The sequence below is a fragment of the Pinus tabuliformis genome, chromosome 4_2 (genome assembly GCF_031772625.1).
Source record: "Pinus tabuliformis cultivar Carrire ecotype Pingquan chromosome 4_2, CPIR1, whole genome shotgun sequence".
In the NCBI taxonomy this organism is placed as follows: Eukaryota; Viridiplantae; Streptophyta; class Pinopsida; order Pinales; family Pinaceae; genus Pinus; species Pinus tabuliformis.
Genome location: NC_142304.1, coordinates 15,907,438 through 15,928,689, shown reverse-complemented (window position 1 = coordinate 15,928,689; position 21,252 = coordinate 15,907,438). Strand labels below are relative to the sequence as shown.

Below are 21,252 nucleotides of genomic sequence, written 5' to 3'. Positions count from 1 at the left end.
TATGACTGTGGATAGATCAGATCTATTGACGCATGTTTATTGTTATGATCTGGGTATGTTTTGATGTCTGATATAGCTGCGGAGTTATAAGTTAGAATTTGCAGATCTGTACGCGGGTTGGTTTTGGTAAAAGAGCGTATACACGCAGGTTGGGTTCGTCGAAGTAGCGTATACAATGTGAAGTATGATATTTGAAGATGGAGTTTGATCTGGTTGTTGTTATGTTGTCTGGTTGTTATTGACAGGGTTTCAGTGTTTCAGTATTGGGTGATTTAGAGATTGATGATGCAGGTTGTACTACAATGGTGATAGTTTCATGGATCCAGTATGAAAATGTATGAAACGTGGTACCGAGAAGATCGTAGGCCAGCACCTACGTACTGGTAAACATATCAGCCAGTACAAGAGCCAGGGGGTTGTAGCTCCCTTCCAGGAGCAGCTGGAAAACGAGTGAAGGTTGTAGCCTTCTCTAGGGTTGGCACCTACGTACTAGTAAATGGATCGGCTAGTACAAGAGCTATGAGGGTTGTAGCCCTCTGCAGGTTGTAGCCTGCGTGCTGGTAAATGACTGCACCAGTACATTGTAAAAGAAGTTTCTTATTAAAGAAGAAAGAGACGAATTGCAGCAGGTGGTTTTCACCCACATTGGGTTTCCACCTTATATCATGGTGTTCATATGTGTGGCTTTTGTGTGATGATCTATTCTCTTATACTGCACCTGTTTCCTGTTAATATGGTTAATAATGTTATGATGCATTTACTGAAGATAAGCTAACTGAATCATAAGATTTCTGGATATACGCTAGTTGCTTTAGACACAGTAGCATGTACACGCGGGTTCACGTAACTGAAGTAGCGTATATGTTTCTGAGCATGAAATTTGAAAAGTTTTATTGATCTGATAATACTGATTCACCCCCCCCCTCTCAGTATTATTTCCAACAATTTTTTAATGATATCACTTCATCCTACAGCATTTGACGTACTTTGAAGGCACACTCCAGCTGAGCTTTTAATCTGGTAACTTCTTCTTTGAGGGCACAATCTCTTTTGTTAAATAGATCTTGTTGATCTATGATTTTATCTGATGCTTCATTTTCTTGTTCATCTTGAGATGATTTGGAATCTGAATCCTTGCTTCCACCTAATGTCCAATTGTCTCTCCTCCTGGCATTGTTCCTTTGAGTTGTGTTCTTCTTCTGAGGTGCTTTCTTCTTTAGCTTCTTTCTTATTGTTTCTATGTATCTCCTTCAAGAAGTCAAGCTTTTAACAAAGGACCTCCTCTGATACCAATTGTTGGAAATAATATTTTTTTTGGGGGGGGGGGGGGGTGAATCAGTATTAACAACTCAATAACTTTTCATTTCCATAATCAGATTCATATATGCTACTTTAGTTAATGGAACTCGCATGTACACACCACTGTGTTTAAGGAAACTAGCGTATATCCAACAAAATTATGATACAGTTAATTCATCATATGTTGATCTTTAATCAATGCATCAGAACTTCATTAACCATATAAACAGTAACTAGGTGCAATAAAAATAGAACAGACCATCACACATAAGAAACACACATGAACACCAAGATTTAAGGTCGAAACCAAATGTGGGACAAAAAACACCTGCTGTTGTCTTCTTTTAATATAAGAAAAACATGTTTACAATATTGTACTAGCGTAGACTCATACCAATACGTAGGCACCCACCTACAGAAGGCTACAACCTTCTCTTGTTCTCCAGCTTCTACTTGAAGGGAGCTACAACCCCTTGGCTCTTGTACTAGCTGATATATTTACTAGTACATAGGCACTGGCCTAAAGAGGGCTACAACCCTCTCTCATTTTCCAGTTGCTACTGGAAGGGAACTCCAACCCCCTAGCTCTTGTACTGGCCAATATGTTTACTAGTACGTAAGTGCTAGCCTACAGAAGGCTACGACCTTCTCTCTTCCTCCAGGGACCACGTTTCATAAATTTTCAGACTAGATACTCCTGCAACACAGCAGCATAATATGAAGGCCATGTTTCATCCAATTTTGATACCGGACCCATCAACAACATTGAAGCTCAAATCAAGAACGACTATAATACAACAATTACATTAACCAATCATTGAATACTCAATCATCAATCTCTGAATCACCCACAACTAAATCACTGAAGGCCTATCATCAAATCATAGTTACCAAAACATAAAGCAGAACCCAGAACTCTGTAACAACCACTAAAACCAACTACAAAATCAGATATCATATTTCATACTGTATACGCTACTTTGATGAACCAAACCAGCATGTATATGTGCTTTTACCAAAGCAAACCCACATATAGATCTAAAAATACTAACTTAAAAACCTTCACAGTTATTTCAGAATTCAGTCATACCCAGATCATAACATTTGCAGAATAAAATGTGCGTCAGTATTCAGACCTAGTCTATCCATGATCAAACCACATAATGATAATACATTCCAAGCCTTAAGATCTCGATCTAGCATCTATCATCATCCACATAGGTGCATCCTTAGTTCAGATCAAGCAAAGCATCACAAACCCATGACCTGCATACTGGATCTCACACTTCATCAGATATTCAATACTTGCACACCTTGGCCTAATGATTTTCTCCTCCTTATATAGTTTTAGGCCTTTCTCAATACCATGGACCAAAACCACTTATAACCAATACCTTGGACCAAATACCTAGGGTCAATATCTTGGACCAGATACCTTGGACCAATACCATGGATCATAATACCATGTACCAAATACCATGGACCAAAAACTTAGCTTTCCAACTTGTACGCGCTTTCCCTCTTGTGATAGTGCGTCTGTATGTTATACACCACTTTTGATCTGTTAACCCGCGTGTATACACTCCGTTGTCAAGGTGAACCTGCGTATACCTCTCTTTATTCATTCTTTGTAGTCTGATCGTTAATTATTTGCTATTGACCTGCTGCACTATGATTTGTCATCTGAGTGAGTTGCCATCAAGGACAACACCTGTATCATAATGCCAACAATTTCCTCAACTATCGTTTTCACCCACTTTTGCTTTCAAAAGTGTCAGTTTCACATTCATAGTTATCATCTTTGCTTGTTTTCACTTAATAAGAATATTTTTCATGTTATCTTTTATCTACCATGTGTCACTTTTAAGATCATTTGCATGTTGAAAGTGTCATCTTATGTAATCCTTATGTCAGAGGTGTTTCTTTTGTGATTCTCGCTCCTGCAAGTGTCACAACTTTGCACATCACCAAAGTTAGTTATGGCACACTCTTCTACATTAGATGGTATTAAATATAATTATAGAAAAATTCCTACAACTTAGCTCTTCATTCAGTCACAGTCATCATAGTTGTTGAAACTTGTGTTCTAAGTGTCATAATGTATCATTTCAACTGTTGGACTTAGACATAAGTGTCGCATTGATGTCATTTCGAGGTGTGATTTTCATTCATGATTCTTGTGAATTATTCTAGATTATATTTATGGTTCTATGTGTGTGATCCAATATTGAGTCATATCCGGATGAATTTTCTTGTTTTACTCTTCTGATCCCACACTTAGCCATTTCAGAGCCCTTCTTGGTCCTTTAGCCCAGTGCAAGTTGTGAATCCTTGAACCCTCTCATCGAGTGCGGATCTCAACCTACCCATAAGCCTTAACAATCCCATCCTACTGCCAAATATTGGTGCAATAATTCCCTCTCAAGATTACTCCAAATCTATTACACATTATGATCCTCCAAAGCGCAGTCACTTAACCCTTCTTGCTCATACCAACTCACTACACTAAGTTTTGGTCACCTTTGCCATACATGACACATAGAGAACTCCCAGCTAGTAGCATGGACCTCTTTCACCCTTTTTTAGAGAAAAAACATGTAATGTAAATATCCCCCTATCCTCCCAGTAGCATTGAAAACCATCCTATGTAAAGTGGCTTCATCCCTATCACCTCCCTCAATGAAAATCGCACTCCAAATGGTCAAGTACCCATTTTTGGATGAAAATCACACTAAAAGGAAATAGTGACCTTTTAATGAAGAAAATTATGCTTTCTCTCCAGCCTCATCTTCCTTTAAGCGCATGGTACACTCCCGAAGGTTCAAGCCTCACCCATTCCCCTTCCCCAAAGTGCTTTCTGCACAAGCTTGGCTTAAACTCTTCCTATAGAGAACATGGTGAGCTAGGGAAGATTGAAGGAAGCCTCATCTCTACCTTTGAATAGTCAAATTGTTCTTTCCTTGAAGTCCCATTTCATTTTGAAAGCGTAGTGCAGTTTTGAAGGTCGAACCTTTCACCTTCCCTCCTTCCCAATGCGCTCATGCACCCTAAGCCTTCATTTGACCCTTCCTTTGAGTGCATGGCATACTAGGGAATGATAAAGGATGCCTCCCCTAACCCTTGACTGGTCAAAATTTTCTTTTAAACTTTCCTCTATTTTCTTTGGAGTGCATGGTGCAACCTTAAAGAATGAAGCTTTAACCTTGAACCATCGACTTTCCAATAGTTTTGCTAGAAAAACATGTGTTACCAGCAATCTCATAAAAGAACCCACTTCTGTCAGTGGAAGAAGATCTTTCTATTGCCATTCTTGCACCAGAAGACCCTAGTTGTTCCACCAGTACACTACTGTCCACAAACCAGTTGTATATACCAGAAGAAAAACCGTTCTTTGCTGTAAATAAGATGTTTAGAACATATGTTAGTACTACTCCAATTGTAGAAGAATTTCAGTTTGCAAATCATAGATTTGTAAGAGGAGGAAAATGGCCACCTAAAACAAAGTTTTGTACTTCTTCGTCCAATACCAGACAACCAGTAACAAGAGCTGACTGCACCTCATTGCTAGAACACAATTCGCAGAATCCAAATGACATGGACCAAGTTTACCAGATAGGAAACTATCTAACCACTTGGTGTGCTCACGTAGAGGATGTTCTAGATGACTTAGGAAAACAAGCTGATCTGATAAATGCAAATCTGAAACTGCTCTATGATGAGCAACAATCAGAGAAGCTAGAGAAAGAAGAAAGGAGAAGAAGGAGACAGAAGAAAAAGGACAAAGAAATTCCAAAGTTTTATATAGATATGAGTGCACCCAATTATTGGGATCTAGCGGAAGAAGAAGAAGCAGTAACTGCAACTAGTGCAGAAGAGGGTACTTCTAAAGACACTAGAAAGCTGACCAGTGAAAGAGAGACATACAGAACTGATAAATCTTTTGAGTCAAAGAAAGAAGTCATAACCCTTGAACAAGCTACCTCTAAATTCCCTTATTTCATTTTGCCATCTATAAATAATCAGAACAAGGCACACATTTTGAAAGAAGTCAATAAATACCCTCATGTTGAAGAAGACCTGTATGTAGCCAATACTAGTGGCTATATCTTAGATCTAGATAATTCTTCAAACCCCGGAGAATCAATCCGGATTTCAATAGGAGCTTTGTATCAAATGCAGGTTACTACAAAATTGGATAATGTATCCATCATGGTCCTAGCAGAAAAACGCATGACTGGTATAGTCTATGATTGGTGGATGGGACCATCAGAAGCAGAAAGAAGATCCATCATGGAAGCCGGACTGACCACATTGGAATTGTTGTTAAAAACACAGTTCGTGCCAGAACAAGTTGACAAGAAAAAACAACTAATAATAGATCTTAGTCGCATGGAATTAAAAGATATAAAATACCTTGATCAATTCAGTAAAGATTTCATGGCTAAGGTACTTAAAGCTAATCTCTCAAATGATGTGGCTCAAAAAATTTCATTTTTGTCAAAGTTACCAGGCAATCTAGGAGACCTTGTTATGAAAGATCTAGATGTACAGAACAAAAGACTAGATCAGATTTATTGGGTTGACCTTCTGTTCAGAGTTAAAGAGAAAGTTAAATACTTTTGCTGGCAGAAGAAGGCACACGACATCACACGCAATTCAGATGTCTGCAAAATAATGCTACTAGGGACGCCTTTCAGAAAGAAGATGAAAGCAAAAAGGTATGGTAGATTTAAACCCAAGAGAGTCTCAAATCCAAGAAAGCCTTTTCGTAAATATAAATTTTTGAAGAAAAGATCAAGAGCCAGAAACAACAACTGTTATTTCATTTGTAAAAAAGAAGGACATTTTGCACGAAAGTGCCCACAGAATTCATCTAGTAAGCTTAAAGCATGTTTAGATATAGAAGAGTTTAAATATGATTGGTCAGTTGTAGATTCAAAAGATGATATTTCAGATGTATATATTCTAACTGAAATATTAGATGCAGAAGAAGAAGAAAATGTTCAAAAAATTAATATTTGTCATCATGTTCCGACGATGATTTTTCAAAAGAAAATCATTACAGTGAAGAAGAAAGTGACACTGAAATCACTAGTGAAACATCAGAGGATTCAGATGATAAATCTATAACTTGATAGTCATAACAGTTAGAGAAGTTGATACAAAAAGGTAAGCAGCCTCTGTTACCTTTTCCTGAAGTAAATTCTTTTTTCCCATTTGAGAAAAGAACAACAGCCTCAACCAGTCTTCCACAACCAGAGATTAAGAAAACAGAAGAAAATACATTGTTAAAAAGGATCATTAAGACTAATAGCCTTATTTATATCCCGATTCAAGTTCAAGTAAGAAATGAGTGGATATCTGTAGATGCACTCATTGATACCGGTGGATCTAATAATTTGGCTAGACCATATTTATTTAAATCTATGTGGAAACCATTGCAAAATATATTGGTTTCAGAAACCATTGGAGGATCTGTCAGTTTAACTCAATATGTAGACAATATTTCTTTGAAAGTTGGGGGGATTATTGTTAAGATCTCTGCAATACAACATTTTGATCCCTCAGCTAGTTTACTGTTGGGAATGCCATTTTTAAATTCTGTGCTTCCAGTGACAATCAGCCAAGATAAGCTAATTATCAATTTAAAAAAGAAAGCTATTTCTGTCCCTAGGTTATTTATTGCAAACTCAGAAGCAAGATATGAAAACAGCCAAAAAAGAATAGGAGCCAGAAAGCCATTAAAAGATTCTAATGATTGGCAGGAAGTCCTACAGTTCTATGAAGCAAGAGCAGAATCTAAAACAAAACAATTGGCATGCATAGATCCCAATTGGTCTACAGAACAAGATGATATCCAAAAAAGACTTCTAAAGAGTTGCTCGGAAAATCCACAACAGTCTTGGGAAACAGAAAGTCCAATACAAGAAATTATAACCTTGCATGACAATGGAGTTAAAGGAAAGATGATTCCTTGCACTCCCTCAGATGAGAAAGAAATAAAGAAGCAGATTAAAGAATTGCTACAGATGCAGCTCATTGAGCCAAGAGAGTCCCATTACGCTTGCTCAGCATTTCTAGTAAGGAATCATTCTGAGATAGTTAGGGGAAAACCTAGAATGGTGATAAACTATAAACCCTTCAATGCCATCAATCAGAGCTTTAACTATCCATTGCCAAGACCAAAAAAAATAATGCAGAAAATACAACACAGCAAGGTGTTCGGTAAATTTGATATGAAGTCCAGGTATTATCAGATTCAGATCTAGCCAAAAGACCGGCATAAAACTGCTTTTATTTGTCTAGCCGGATTTTACCAATGGAAGGCTGTTCACTTCGGTTTGAAAAATGCCCTTGCATTCTTCTAGCGAAGAATGGGTTTTATTTTTGCTAAATATGATTTCATTGTTACATATATAGACGATATCCTCATTCATAGTCTAGATGTAAAAACCCATCTAGAGCATTTAGAAGTTTTCCTTAAAGAAGTTCAGCAGCATGGTATAGTTTTCTCAGAAAGGAAAATGTCTTTATTCCAAGACAGTATTGATTTTCTGGGAATTAATGTTGTCAATGGTGCAATTCAAATGCAACCTCATGTATTAACCAAATTGACACAGTTTCCAGAAGAATTGAAGGATACCAAGACAATTCAAAGATTCTTAGGAGTTCTAAATTATCTTCACAAGTATATCCCAAATCTGACAGAGAAAACAGTTTCGATCAGGAAACATCTCAAACAGGGATGGTCACAAGAAGCAATAGTAGCAGTCAAACAATTGAAAGAATAATGCCAACAACTACCAAAGCTTCAGCCACCAGGTGATGGTTTGCTTATTCTCCAAACTAATGCTTCTCTATATTTTTGGTCAGTCGTTTTTTAGAACGAAGGGAGAAAGGTGAAGAAAAACTTTGTGCTTATGCTTCGGGTGAATTTACACCCAGTCAAAAGAATTACTTCATAGTTGAAAAATAAACATTGGCTATATTCAACGGGATACAACGATTTGAGTTATATCATACTCCCATAAAATTCTTGATCAGAACAGACTCCAAGAATTTCAAATATTTTCTATCTGCCAAAACTTCAAGACAGATTGCAAAGGGAAGAATTCTTGCTTGGCAGATCTGGTACCAACAGTTTGATTTTGAAGTTGAGTGGATCCTAGGTAATTCAAATTTTCTAACAGACTCATTAACCAGATACATGAATAAAGAATTCAGGACTTGTATAGGTTCGTGTTTTACCATTCTAGGTAAAGGTCCACACGACGACAATTTTGCTACATTTGGTGATAGATTCAAAATTTTTGAAGGACATGCAAGCCAGCTTGCAGAAGAAATAAAAAAGGTTGTAGGAATGAGATTGACAAGAAATACTTGGATAAGAAAATTCCAAGCATGGTAGTCCAAGAATATAGGTGTTTTTCTGGGCCTAGATGATACACTGGTAAAGGTATATCCTTTTCCTAACAAGAAGGTGAAATTCTTTTTCAGAAGTTTATCTGATCTATGGTCTCGTGAATACACTGACAAAATGATCTCAACCCTCAAAGTTTTAAATTTTTATCAGCTCATTGGAGGAATTGATTTTGCTCTCAGCATTTTTACAGGAGCAAAACTACTGGATCTTGAAGAAATTCTTATCAAGCCTGATTTAGAAAAATTTATTCTATCTCTAAACTCCATGACATTTTCGAGGAATTAGAAACCTCTTTCTTGTAGCGGTTTCATGAAAATTATGTAGCAAGCGACACTTTCCCTTAGTGTGAGATATTTGAAGGATTTGCTGATTGGGAGATCAAGGACGGCTCCTGCAGAAAAAAGCCAACTACCAGGATATCTCAGTGCATTCAACGGACAATGCAATATCTCAGAACTTTCTCATCCCCTTGGGATTTTCACAGTCTCATATTAAGAGAAAGTATAGATCCTAATCCGTTTGCACAGGTTTTCAGTCATCAAAGGATTGGAGAAATAGAGTCCAGCAACAATGAGGAAATGATTAAACAACATGCTGGTTGGTTCCATGAATTTGGAAATTTAAAGTTGGGAGAAAAACTACAGATTCTGCAAAAAATGGATGATTTACAGGGAAAACTGAAAGTCTTAAAGTTTGTTGTTAATAAAAAAGCTTTGGTAACTATCAATGTTATCTCCCCTAATTGGAATAACAATGCCATTCATATAATAAGTTTGATGATTTCAAAAAGAATCTGTATATCAATGATTTTCGAGTTAGGTTGGCAGCATAAAGATTTTATGAGTGATAATTGTAGATCATGGGTTCAACATGCTATAGAAAGTTCCACAAATATGTTTCAATTTTTTTTTGGGAAATCTTAAACGGCATCGAGTTGGTAGTCCAAAGGTCACCCACAGTAAGAAATGTCTTTAAAGATTCCTTTCTAGACATCGAGACCAGTGCTTTACCTTTTCTTAACAAGTGGGAGAAATAGGAAGCCATGTACACACCTCAGCAACAGGGTCTCCATAGGATAAAAACAAATACAGAAAAGGGAGAATCTTCAAAAGCAGCATCTAGGAGGACAATAATTTTAGATGAAGATGCCAAAGGAAAAGCAACAGCATCTACTTTACCAGATGAATTGACAGATGCTCAAGACCCAGTAGCAAATATCGATGAAGAATACAACCGGCTGATAGAACACCACTACAAGAAGATACTCGATAAGTATGAGCCAGCACATGATTCTTCTGATTATGATTATGACTATGATTCGGATAGGAGTCCAATGGGATGCTGGTAGGATAGGATAGAATCTTTGTAGCATAAAAGTTGAGTAGACACCATCGGTGGAAAATATGCTGATAGGACCCTCAATTATTTCTGTCTTGTCATTTTATTTTTGAACAGTAGAATTTAGGAAGTCTATATAAGAAAGGGTCTGCAGAAGTTCAAGGCATCACATGATAGAGAACTCTGAGATATCTTATTGTAATAATCTTTATGTACTCTGCTTGTTTTTGTTAATATCGAAGCCTATTGGGCCACCTGTTTGAGGACAGTTTCTGCAATCCAAAAGAACTTTGAATTGTAAGGTGAATGCGTTGAAGAGGACCCGGAAGAGAGGTTGTAGTTCTGCGCACATGTTCAGTTGAGGAAAATTCACCTACCTCAGATCTGTTGTTTAGAAATCTTCGAGCTTAATCAGAAATATGTTCGAATGCACCAAAGCTTTATTCTATTGTCTGCTCGTCTTAATTATTAGTCTCTATTGACTGGTCACCCCTATTTTGGTATCAGAGCCACACCCCGTTCCTTGGACGTAATACATTCTATAAACAGAGCCTGAAGTTAGCCAGGTAGCCTTTGAAAAGCATCTTGTTTTACGAGTGTTGAGTAAATAAAAGCTGCTTCAGTCAATCTCTAGAATAGATTGTAAGAGTTCAACATGGACAATTTCTTGAGATCCTTTTCAACCATAGACAGAAGATCTATATCTGAAGTCGATAGTAGATCCCTTGAGTCAGATGTAGTAGAACATGAAAAGGTTGAAGGTCCATAAAGTTTGAATCCACCCATGTTGAGTTATAAAGAAATTTATCCAGTACCAATGTTGTTCAAATTGTCCAGAAATGTATATCTTAAAGAAGTTGAACTAAAAATCAGGATAAAAGGTCCATCTGTACAAATTGTAGGTCTAAATTTGTGTTAAACACACATGGAGAGCGAGAGAAATATAAAAGATAAATCATGCAATTCATTTTTTATTAACATGATATATACATTTATAGTACAATACGTGACTCTTGGGTTTCAGATCCCAAGGTCTCTTGGACTGCTTTGGTCTATTCGGCTTCCACACTAACCCATTTAGGATTAGGTGTCCAACATTCCCCCCCTTAATCCGAAGGGTTATGTATGAGTCCAAGAAGAGAGTTGTAATACAAAATGTGCAAAAAAATGCATGGCAGCACTAGGTTGAATGTGCTCTATGAAATGTTGGTAAAAAGGGCAGTGGTTTAAGGATGACCACCAACACTGGAACGCTTAGTGCAGTTCCCGAAAATCTTCCAAAACTGGCAAGAAACTGAAGTTTTCTGCTAGAGGAAGTGATCCTATTGTTTTAAAGAGGGAAACCTTCAACCATAAAAGGGAGGTCTCACCCCACATAAAAGGTAAAACCTCAACCTGAAAAGGGAAGTCTCAACCTGTGATGGTTTAAGGATGACCAACAACTCTGGAATGCTTAATGCAATTCCTGAAACTCTTCCAAAGCTGGCAAGAAGCTGGTGTCTTCTGCTAGAGGAAGTGTTCTCAATTTTGTTCCTGGAATGCTTCTAAAACTGGCAAGAAGCTGAAGTCTTCTGCTAGAGGAAGTATCCCAGATTGCCAACTGAAGGCATGTTCACGGGCATCTTTGTCTCTGGCTACAACTCTGAAACTGGTGTGGAAGGTTGTGGCTCAGGCTCGCTTGATGTGACTTTGAAGCTTGTAGATGACCATCATTTCCCCCCCTGTCAGATACAAGGTGAGATGATGGAGGAAACTCAACTGCAAGACTGTTCAATATTCTGGAACAAGTTCTGACATGTGTTTGGAATATCTTCTTGGATGTTGATGCCCATTGCCAAGAAGTGATCCATCCAAGATGAATCTTTGTTCTTGCAGGACGTTTGTTTATGAAGCATCTGTGTGAAGAATGACTGGTTTTATGACAGTGCTTACATGGTTGAAGATCAAAACAGTGATCTTTCAAATGGCCAACTCGATCACAATGTTGGAATTTCATGATCTGTTGTTTTTGTTGTTGTTGTTGTTGTTGTAGAAGAGGGGCAAAATCTGGAACAACTGAAGTTGAATTGTCATGAGGAGCAGGTGAACTGTCATGAATGAATCCAGCACTCTGAAATTGAATGGGCTTGGCGTAGTCTGGAATATGAAAGGACAAGTTCTTGTCATATCCAAGACCAGTTCTGTGCTTGTTGTGGACAAGTTGTTCCCAAGGTCTGATGATGGGCTTGGGAAGTGCAGACTAAGTTTCTGCATCTGTATGTACAACTGCTGCTTTATTGGGTACTGAATCTGAATGAACTTGAACAATATTGACTTGCTGTTTATGGGAGTCTGTTTCATTGTTCTGAACAGAAACAGGTTCAGAATGATGACTCCACTTGTGTAATTCTTCCTGCTGTAGCTTTGTCTCAAGCTGCAAAAACTCTATCTTTTCTTGTGCATTTTGTATACATTTTTGAATGTCAGCAATAATGTCTTTATTGATTATGATTGTGCTGTCAGCAGTGGATACGATTAGAGTTCTCAATAACTCTAATATTCTTTCAAGCTTAGCCATTTTTCTTAGCAGTGGGCAAATAAAGAATGTGAGCAATTATGCAATATCTTCTTCTACAAACAATATCAAGCCTTAATGGTGGGCTTTGGAGCAACCGTTAAGACCAACTTTCAACATATACCACTTAAAAATTTGGCTAAAAATAGTGAGCTTAAACTGTTGAAGAGAAACTCAAAAGGTAGATTCCCAATGCAAAATGGTGTATGTAAAGACATAAATAAATACTACCTCAACCTGTTTAAAAAATTGAATTCATGTCCTGTTCATGAGAACCTCAACTGGAGCTAATCCTTCCTCGCCCACAAGGCGCAACTGGTATTTTCAGTGCCTTGTTTTTAATTTCTGTCAATCTACAACACTACCTTCTTGGAGCCAGATGCCATCTGTTCTCAGCTGGGTTCATAAAATATTTCAGGGAACACTTTGATCAGAGTATCGAGCTCTTCATCCCCTCGAATAGCAAGCTGCAAATGTCTAGGGGTGATACGCTTGACCTTCAGATCTTTGCTTGCATTTCCTGCCAACTCCAAAACCTCTGCAGTCAAATACTCCAAAATAGCTGCAGAATATACAACAGCAGTTGCTCCCACTCTGCCATTCGCAGATATACGAGATTTCAGCAGGCGGTGGATACGTCCTACTGGAAACTGGAGACCTGCACGGGATGAGCGAGAAACAGGCTTCTTCTTGTCCTTATCCTTGTTGACAGGGGCCGAGGACTTGTTCAGCACAGGAGTACTCAAACAACACGGATCATGGTTATATCTTGTTCTATGAGAGTCTAGACAACAAGCTTTGAGACATCCTTCATTGGATCAAATTTAGGGGATATATTTAGCTCGGAGTGCCAACAATTCAATTGGTTTTGGATGACTTGGAAATCCGAAAGTTTACAGTTGAATCGAACAACATGTCTCTGTGACAAAACGACTTGCAGAGCTGTATCTTGAAAACAAAGAGAGACAATGGCTTGAACCACCATTCAACATGACGATTGCATTTCCAGTTCTTCTCTTAGCGTTACCACAACACGGTGAGATATCTTGCTTGCTGCGATTTCAAAATAAAACAATCTTAACTCTCAACGGCGGGACAGGAGGAGTGGCTTCAATGAGAGGAAATCCGATGACTGCATAAATATATAATTTCATATTTGATTGAAGGACATGTATGAAGAAATGTACTGCGGATTCAAGTCTGCTACAACTTATTGAACACTGCCTCTACTAATGGCAATTCACTTGAGGAAATGCTTGGTGTGGCAGCGGGGGAAGCCGATTCAATACTCAGGGAACTTCAAACCACTCTTTCGGTTCAGCAGGGAGAAATTGCTGAATTTGCTCAGCAAATGCGTGAAAGAGCCCGCACAAGTATCGAGTTAATAACATCAATATCTGGGGCTACAATGGGTTTCTTTGAGAACTTAGCAGATCAAGCATCTAAGTTTCAGCAACACATTGAGCATTCTCATGAAGTTCATGAGCAGAGTATCATTGATTTTCAGAAAGCTTACGAGGAACAATCAAGACAAGAGGAACAACAACTTATAAACGATATATCTAACCTTGTTGCAAATGCAATGGTCCGGAAAGCAAACATGGATGCTCTGAGAAGAGTATTTATCACCAGCGAGAAACCACAAGAGCAAATAATTTATCACCGACAGTAAGATCTTTTACAGGATGTCAAAGTCATTACGTGCAGCGGGGAGAACGATTTGCACTCCTTTGCAAATTTATATCATCGACTTTACATTCCAGAAACTCTAAAGCTTAATGGAAACTGGACCTCGGACAAATCCGCCTACCAAGAAATACCAATATTCGCTCAACACTCAACCGAGTCGATGGCTGTCGTATATGGACACCATGGGCAGCAAGAGAGATATGTATGTAAATACAAATATCAGTCCACTGGCAGCTACGCTTCAGCGTTTGGTTGTGAAATATACTACCCAGAAAATGAGTCTCAGGTCCAACACTTCAATACGGCTCTCATACAGCCAACCAGCCACATAAAATTTGTCCCAAAGAATGAAGCTACAGCAACGAAGACACACTCAAATATGATCTCGTTCTCCTCAATACACTTCCAGAGTTCATGGTTTTGCATAGAAATGGGAGCTCGGCCTTTAAGGAGTTAGCTCCATGTCCAACATAAGAAATACGACCCACAACTAGTGCTGATGATGAGAGACTTCTTCAAAATGCAAACTCATCCCTTGGGTAGTCAGTTCCATGTCCAACTTAGAGGAAACTACTTGTCTGTACAATATTTAATACCCCCAATACGTATGCTCAAGCTAGAAAATAATGCGCAGCTCAGAAAATGAATGTACAGCCACCGGAATTAAAATCTCCGTCAGGGTTTCAGAGAGAAGAGCGCCCCCCACTGCGTTCTGGATCTCAGCGCATTTATTGACGACATTGTGATCGTTCAGCCCTTCCTCTTCTTCGATCAAGAACTCACTGTAGCCATTTTTGTTGTTATTGCTAGGCGTGTGTGAGTGGTCGGGTGACACCTTAACGCAGGACACCAGAACCCACTGAATCAGAGCGAACCCGATACCAATCGAATGTCGATACCATTTAAACGCAGAGACCCTTCCATTCAATATGATTTAAATATGGAACAACGTTAAAATGTTGCCCGGACGAGACAGTTTATTGATAGACAATTCGCAGAGTGGGCGAATGTCTTCCAGGAGGTCTGCAGATAATTCACAAAGCGGACGTGCTTCTTTCCGTAAGGCTTCAGAAGAAACCGTCGGCCCTATTACTGCATAGCAGGCTGTGAGTCTGTTAGGGCAGAAAATACCATATACCGCATTCAGGTTGGCATGGAAAAGGCGCGTCAGAGTAATGAGCAAGACAAGCAACAGACAATGAAAACTGGCGTGGAAAGGGTAGAGCTGGCAGAGGATTTGCAGAGGAGTTATTCAGTCATCAGCGCTAAAACAGGTAGTGACAGCGCTATTCAAAAAATTTAACGTACACCGCTTCTGTCTGAACAGTATGGACAGATGTGCAGCTCCGACACAGGTAATGAAGACCACATCAGCGCTATTCAAGGCAGCTCAGACGCAGGTAATGAAGACCACATTAGCGCTATTCAAGGCAGCTCAGACACAGGTAATGAAGACCACGCTGATATAAAACATTTGAATTTGCAGATCTAGCACGCCAATTTTACTATTTCAGGATTATGGGTAGAGGTGCAGCACTGACATGCACATAAAAGGCCACAGAAAAACAAGCGGCTCTGATACCATGTTAAACACACATGGAGAGCGAGAGAAATATAAAAGATAAATCATGCAATTCATTTTTTTATTAACATGAGATATACATTTATAGTACAATACGTGACTCTTGGGTTTCAGATCCCAAGGTCTCTTGGACTGCTTTGGTCTATTCAGCTTCCACACTAACCCATTTAGGATTAGGTGTCCAACAATTTGTTTTCTGAAGATGAAATCAAAAAGTTTAGAAAATATGTTGCTGAAAAGAGGTTCTATTATTTGCACTTTGGGGGAATTAGAATTAGACTAGCCCCATTATTCCGTCATGGCCTTAATACTCCCTATATAGCTGAGCTATTCGATACCAGACACAATATATATGAACATGCCCGAATAGGAACTATACTTGGAAATCTATCCTCGGGATGTCAACATGGCACTATCTATCCAGACTATGCCATTAGTTTGTCTGATATTCACCTCAAAGATTGTTGGAAAGCTTTGATTGGAGTGCAAGGTCTAGAAATGTTTGAAGACAGTGAATATTTGTCGGTAATAGTCCAAACCTCATTTCAGTTGACAAATACTGTACATCCTAAATTTAGATAGCCAGTGTTAAAAGATTGTGTTGCTGTAGGAATAAGCAATGCACAGGTAGAAGGAGTTCATTACGACAAACAAGCGTTGCCTAGTGACTGGTATATTCAATATAAGTCTCTAGCAGCTATAGATAGCTCAAATAGTATGCTTAAAAGAATGTCTGTGTTAGATGGTTGTGTTAGAATTATTCCAAATAGATCCAGAATACCAAGACCAATAGTTTTGCCAGAAAAACATGTGTTACCAACAATATCAGAAAATGAACCCACTTCTGTCAGTGGAAGAAGATCTTTCTATCGCCATATTCCTGCACTAGAAGACCCTAGTTCTTCCACTAGTACACCGCTGTCTACAAACCAGTTGTATATACTAGAAGAAAAATTGTTCTTTGCTGTAAATAAGATGTTTAGAACATATGTTAGTACTACTCCACCTGTAGAAGAATTTCAGTTTGCAAATCATAAATTTGTAAGAGGAGGAAAATGGCCACCTAAAACAAAGTTTTTTACTTCTTCATCCAATACTAGACAGCCATCAAAAAGAGTTGACTACGCCCCATTGCTAGAACACAATTCACAAAATCCAAATGACATGGACCAAGTTTACCAGATAGGAAACTATCTAACCACTTGGTGTGCCCACGCAAAAGATGTTCTAGATGACCTTAGCAAACAAGCTAATCTGATAAATGCAAATCTAAAATTGCTCTATGATGAGCAAAAATCAGAGAAGCTAGAGAAAGAAGAAAGGAGAAGAAGGAGATAGAAGAAAAAGGCCAAAGAAATTCCAAAGTTTCATATAGATATGAGTGCACCCAATTATTGGGATGTAGAGGAAGAAGAAGAAGCAGTAACTGCAACTAGTGCAGAAGAGGGTACTTCTAAAGACATTGGAAAGCTGACCAGCGAAAGAGAGACATACAGAACTGATAAATCTTTTGAGTCAAAGAAAGAAGTCATAACCCTTGAACAATCTGCATCTAAATTCCCTTCTTTCATTTTCCCATCTATAAATAATTAGAATAAGGCATACATTTTGAAAGAAGTCAAGAAATACCCTCGTGTTGAAGAAGACCTCTATGTAGCCAACACTAGTGGCTATATCTTAGATCTAGATAATTCTTCAAACCCTGGAGAATCAATATGGATTTGGATAGGAGCTTTGTATCAAATGTAGGTTAATACAAAATTGGATAATGTATCCATCACGGTCCTAGCAGAAAAACGCATGACTGGTATAGTCTATGATTGGTGGATGGGACCATCAGAAGCAGAAAGAAGAGCCGTCATGGAAGCCGAACTGACCACATTGGAATTGTTGTTAAAAACACAGTTCGTGCCAGAACCAGTTGACGAGAAAAAGCAACTAATAATAGATCTTAGTCGCATGGAATTAAAAGATCAAAAATACCTTGATCAATTCAGTAAAGATTTCATGGCTAAGGTATTTAAAGCTAATTTCTCAAATGATGTGGCTCAAAAAATTTCATTTTTGTCAAAGTTACCAGGCAATCTAGGAGACCTCGTTATAAAAGATCTAGAGGTACAAAACAAAAGACTAGATCAAGTGTATTGGGTTGACCTTTGTTTTCAGGGTTACAGAGAAAGTTAAATACTTATGCTGGCAGAAGAAGGTGCATGAAATCACACCCAGTTCAGTTGTCTGCAAAATAATGCAACCATGAATGCCTTTCAAAAAGAAGAAGAAAACAAAAAGGTATGGTAGATTTAAACCCAAGAGAGTCTCAAATCCAAGAAAGCATTTTTGGAGATATAAATTTTTGAAGAAAATATCAAGACCCAGAAACAACAACTGTTGTTTCATTTGTAAAAATGAAGTACGTTTTGCATGTAAGTGCCCACAAAATTCATCTAGTAAGCTTAAAGCATGTATAGATATAAAAGAGTTTAAAGATGATTGGTTAGTTGTAGATTCAGAAGATGATATTTCAGATGCATATATTCTAACTGAAATATCATATGCAGAAGAAGAAGAAAATGTTCAAAAAATGAATATTTGCCCATCATGTTCTGACGATGATTTTTTAGAAGAAAACCATTACAGTGAAGAAGAAAGTGACACTGAAATCACTAGTGAAACATTAGATGATTCAAATGATGAATCTGTAAGTTCACAGTCAGAGAAGTTGATACAAAAAGGTAAGCAACCTCTGTTACCTTTTCCTGAAGTAAATGCTTTTTGCCCATTTGAGAAAAGAACAATAGCCTCAACCAGTATTCCACAACTAGAGATTAAGAAAACAAAAGAAAATACATTGTTAAAAAAGATCGTTAAGACCAATAGCCTTATTTATATCCCGGTTCAAGTTCAAGTAAGAAATGAGTGGATATCTATAGATGCATTCATTGATACTGGTGAATCTAATAATTTGGCTAGACCATCTTTATTTAAATCTCTATGGAAACCATTGCAAAATATATTGGTTTCAGAAACCATTCGAGGATCTGTCAGTTTAACTCATTATGTAGACAATATTTCTTTGAAAGTTGGGGGGAGTATTGTTAAGATCTCTGGAATACATCATTTTGATCCCTCAGCTAGTTTAATGTTGGGAATGCCATTTTTAAATTCTGTGCTTCTAGTGACAATCAGCCAAGATAAGCTAATTATCAATTTAAAAAAGAAAGCTATTTCTGTCCCTAGGTTATTTATTGCAAACTCAGAAGCAAGACATGAAAATAGCCAGAAAAGAATAGGAGCCAGAAAGCCGGTAAAAGATTCTGATGATCAGTAGGAAGTCTTGCAGTTCTATGAAGCAAGAGTAGAATCTAAAAGAGAACAATTTGCATGCATAGATCCCAATTGGTCTACAAAACAAGATGATATCCAAAAAGGACTTCTAAAAAGTTGCTCGGAAAACCCACAACAGTTTTGGGAAACAGAAAGTCCGATGCAAGAAATTATAACCTTTCATGACAATGGAGTTAAAGGAAAGATGATTCCTTGCACTCCCTCAGATGAGCAGGAAATAAAGAAGCAGATAAAAGAATTTCTACAGATGCAGCTCATTGAGCCAAGCGAGTCCTATTACGCTTGCTCAACATTTATGGTAAGGAATCATTCTAAGATAGTTAGGGGAAAACCTAGAATGGTGATAAACTATAAACCCCTCAATGCCATCACTCAGAGCTTTAACTATCCATTGCCAAGACCAGAAAAAATAATGCAGAAAATATAACACAACAAGGTGTTCAGTAAATTTGATATGAAGTCCGAGTATTATCAGATTCAGATCCAGCCAGAAGACCGGCATAAATCTGCTTTTATTTGTCTAGCCAGATTTTACCAATGGAAGGTTGTCCCCTTCAGTTTGAAAAATGCCCCTACATTCTTCCAGCGAAGAATGGATTTTATTTTTGCTAAATATGATTTCATTGTTACAAATATAGATTACATCCTCATTCATAGTCCAGATGTAAAAACCCATCTAGAGAATTTAGAAGATTTTATGAAAGAAGTTCAACATCATGGTATAGTTTTGTCAGAAAGGAAAATGTCTTTATTCCAAGACAATATTGATTTTCTGGGAATTAATGTTTTCAATGGTGCAATTCAAATGCAACCTCCTGTATTAACAAAATTGACACAGTTTCCAGCTGAACTGAAGGATACCAAGACAATTCAAAGATTCTTAGGAGTTTTGAATTATCTTCACAAGTATATCCCAAATATGATAGAGAAAACAGTGCCGATCAGGAAACATCTCAAACAGGGATGGTCACAAGAAGCAACAACAACAGTCAAACAATTGAAAGCAGAATGCCAACAACTGCCAAGGCTTCAGCCACCAGGTGATGGTTTTCTTATTCTTCAAACTGATGCTTCTCTAGATTTTTGGGCAACCGCTCTTTTAGAACGAAGGGAGAAAGGTGAAGAAAAACTCTATGCTTATGCTTTAGGTGAATTTACACCCAGTCAAAAGAATTACTTCATAGCTGAAAAAGAAACATTGGCTATATTCAACAGGATACAAAGGTTTGAACTATATCTTACTCCCGTAAAGTTTTTAATACGCACAGACTCCAAGAATTTCAAATATTTTCTATCTGCCAAAATTTCAAGACAGATTGCTAACATAAGAATTCTTACTTTGTAGATCTGGTTCCAACAGTTTGATTTTGAAGTTGAGTGGATCCCAGGTAATTCAAATTTTCTAACAGACTCATTAACCAGGGACATGAATAAATCATTCATGACTTGTACAGGTTCGTGTTTTACCATTCCAGGTAAAGGTCCACAGAACAATCGCTTTGCTACATTTGTTGATAGATTCAGAATTTTTGAAGGACATGCAAGCCAGCTTGAAAAAGAAATAAAAAATGTTGTAGGAATGAGATTGAGAAGAAATACTTGGATAAGAAAATGCCAAGTGTGGCAGTCCAAGAATATAGGTGTTTCTTTAGGCCTAGATGATACACTGGTAAAGGTATATCCTTTGCCTAACATGAAGGTGAAATTCTTTTTTAGAAGTTTATCTGATCTATGTGGTGAGCTCCAGTATTGTAGCAATAATGCTACAACTCCTGGGGCTTCCTGTCTCTTAATTTTATCAACCCGGTAGTTCGTACAAACTTGGAAGCGACGGTGCTGTATGCACAAGTACTAGCCCTTGTCGCAGCTGTCACTTGGTCAGCTGGCACAAGTCCGCTAGGGCTTAAGCCAACTTCTATAGGCTCACAGAAGAAGCTTTATCAATGATGGACGAAAGTTAACTTCAAAGAAAGGCTACTCTACTTGACAAACTGAATCAAAAGCAACTTAAAGCATGTAAAT

General features: G+C 37.9%; 1 pseudogene; it reads right to left on the bottom strand.

Moving 5' to 3' along the window:
- Positions 1-13,006: 13,006 nt before the first annotated feature.
- On the bottom strand, positions 13,007-13,599 carry LOC149168141 (putative histone H2A variant 3 pseudogene; annotated as a pseudogene).
- Between the last annotated feature and the right edge of the window lie 7,653 nt (positions 13,600-21,252).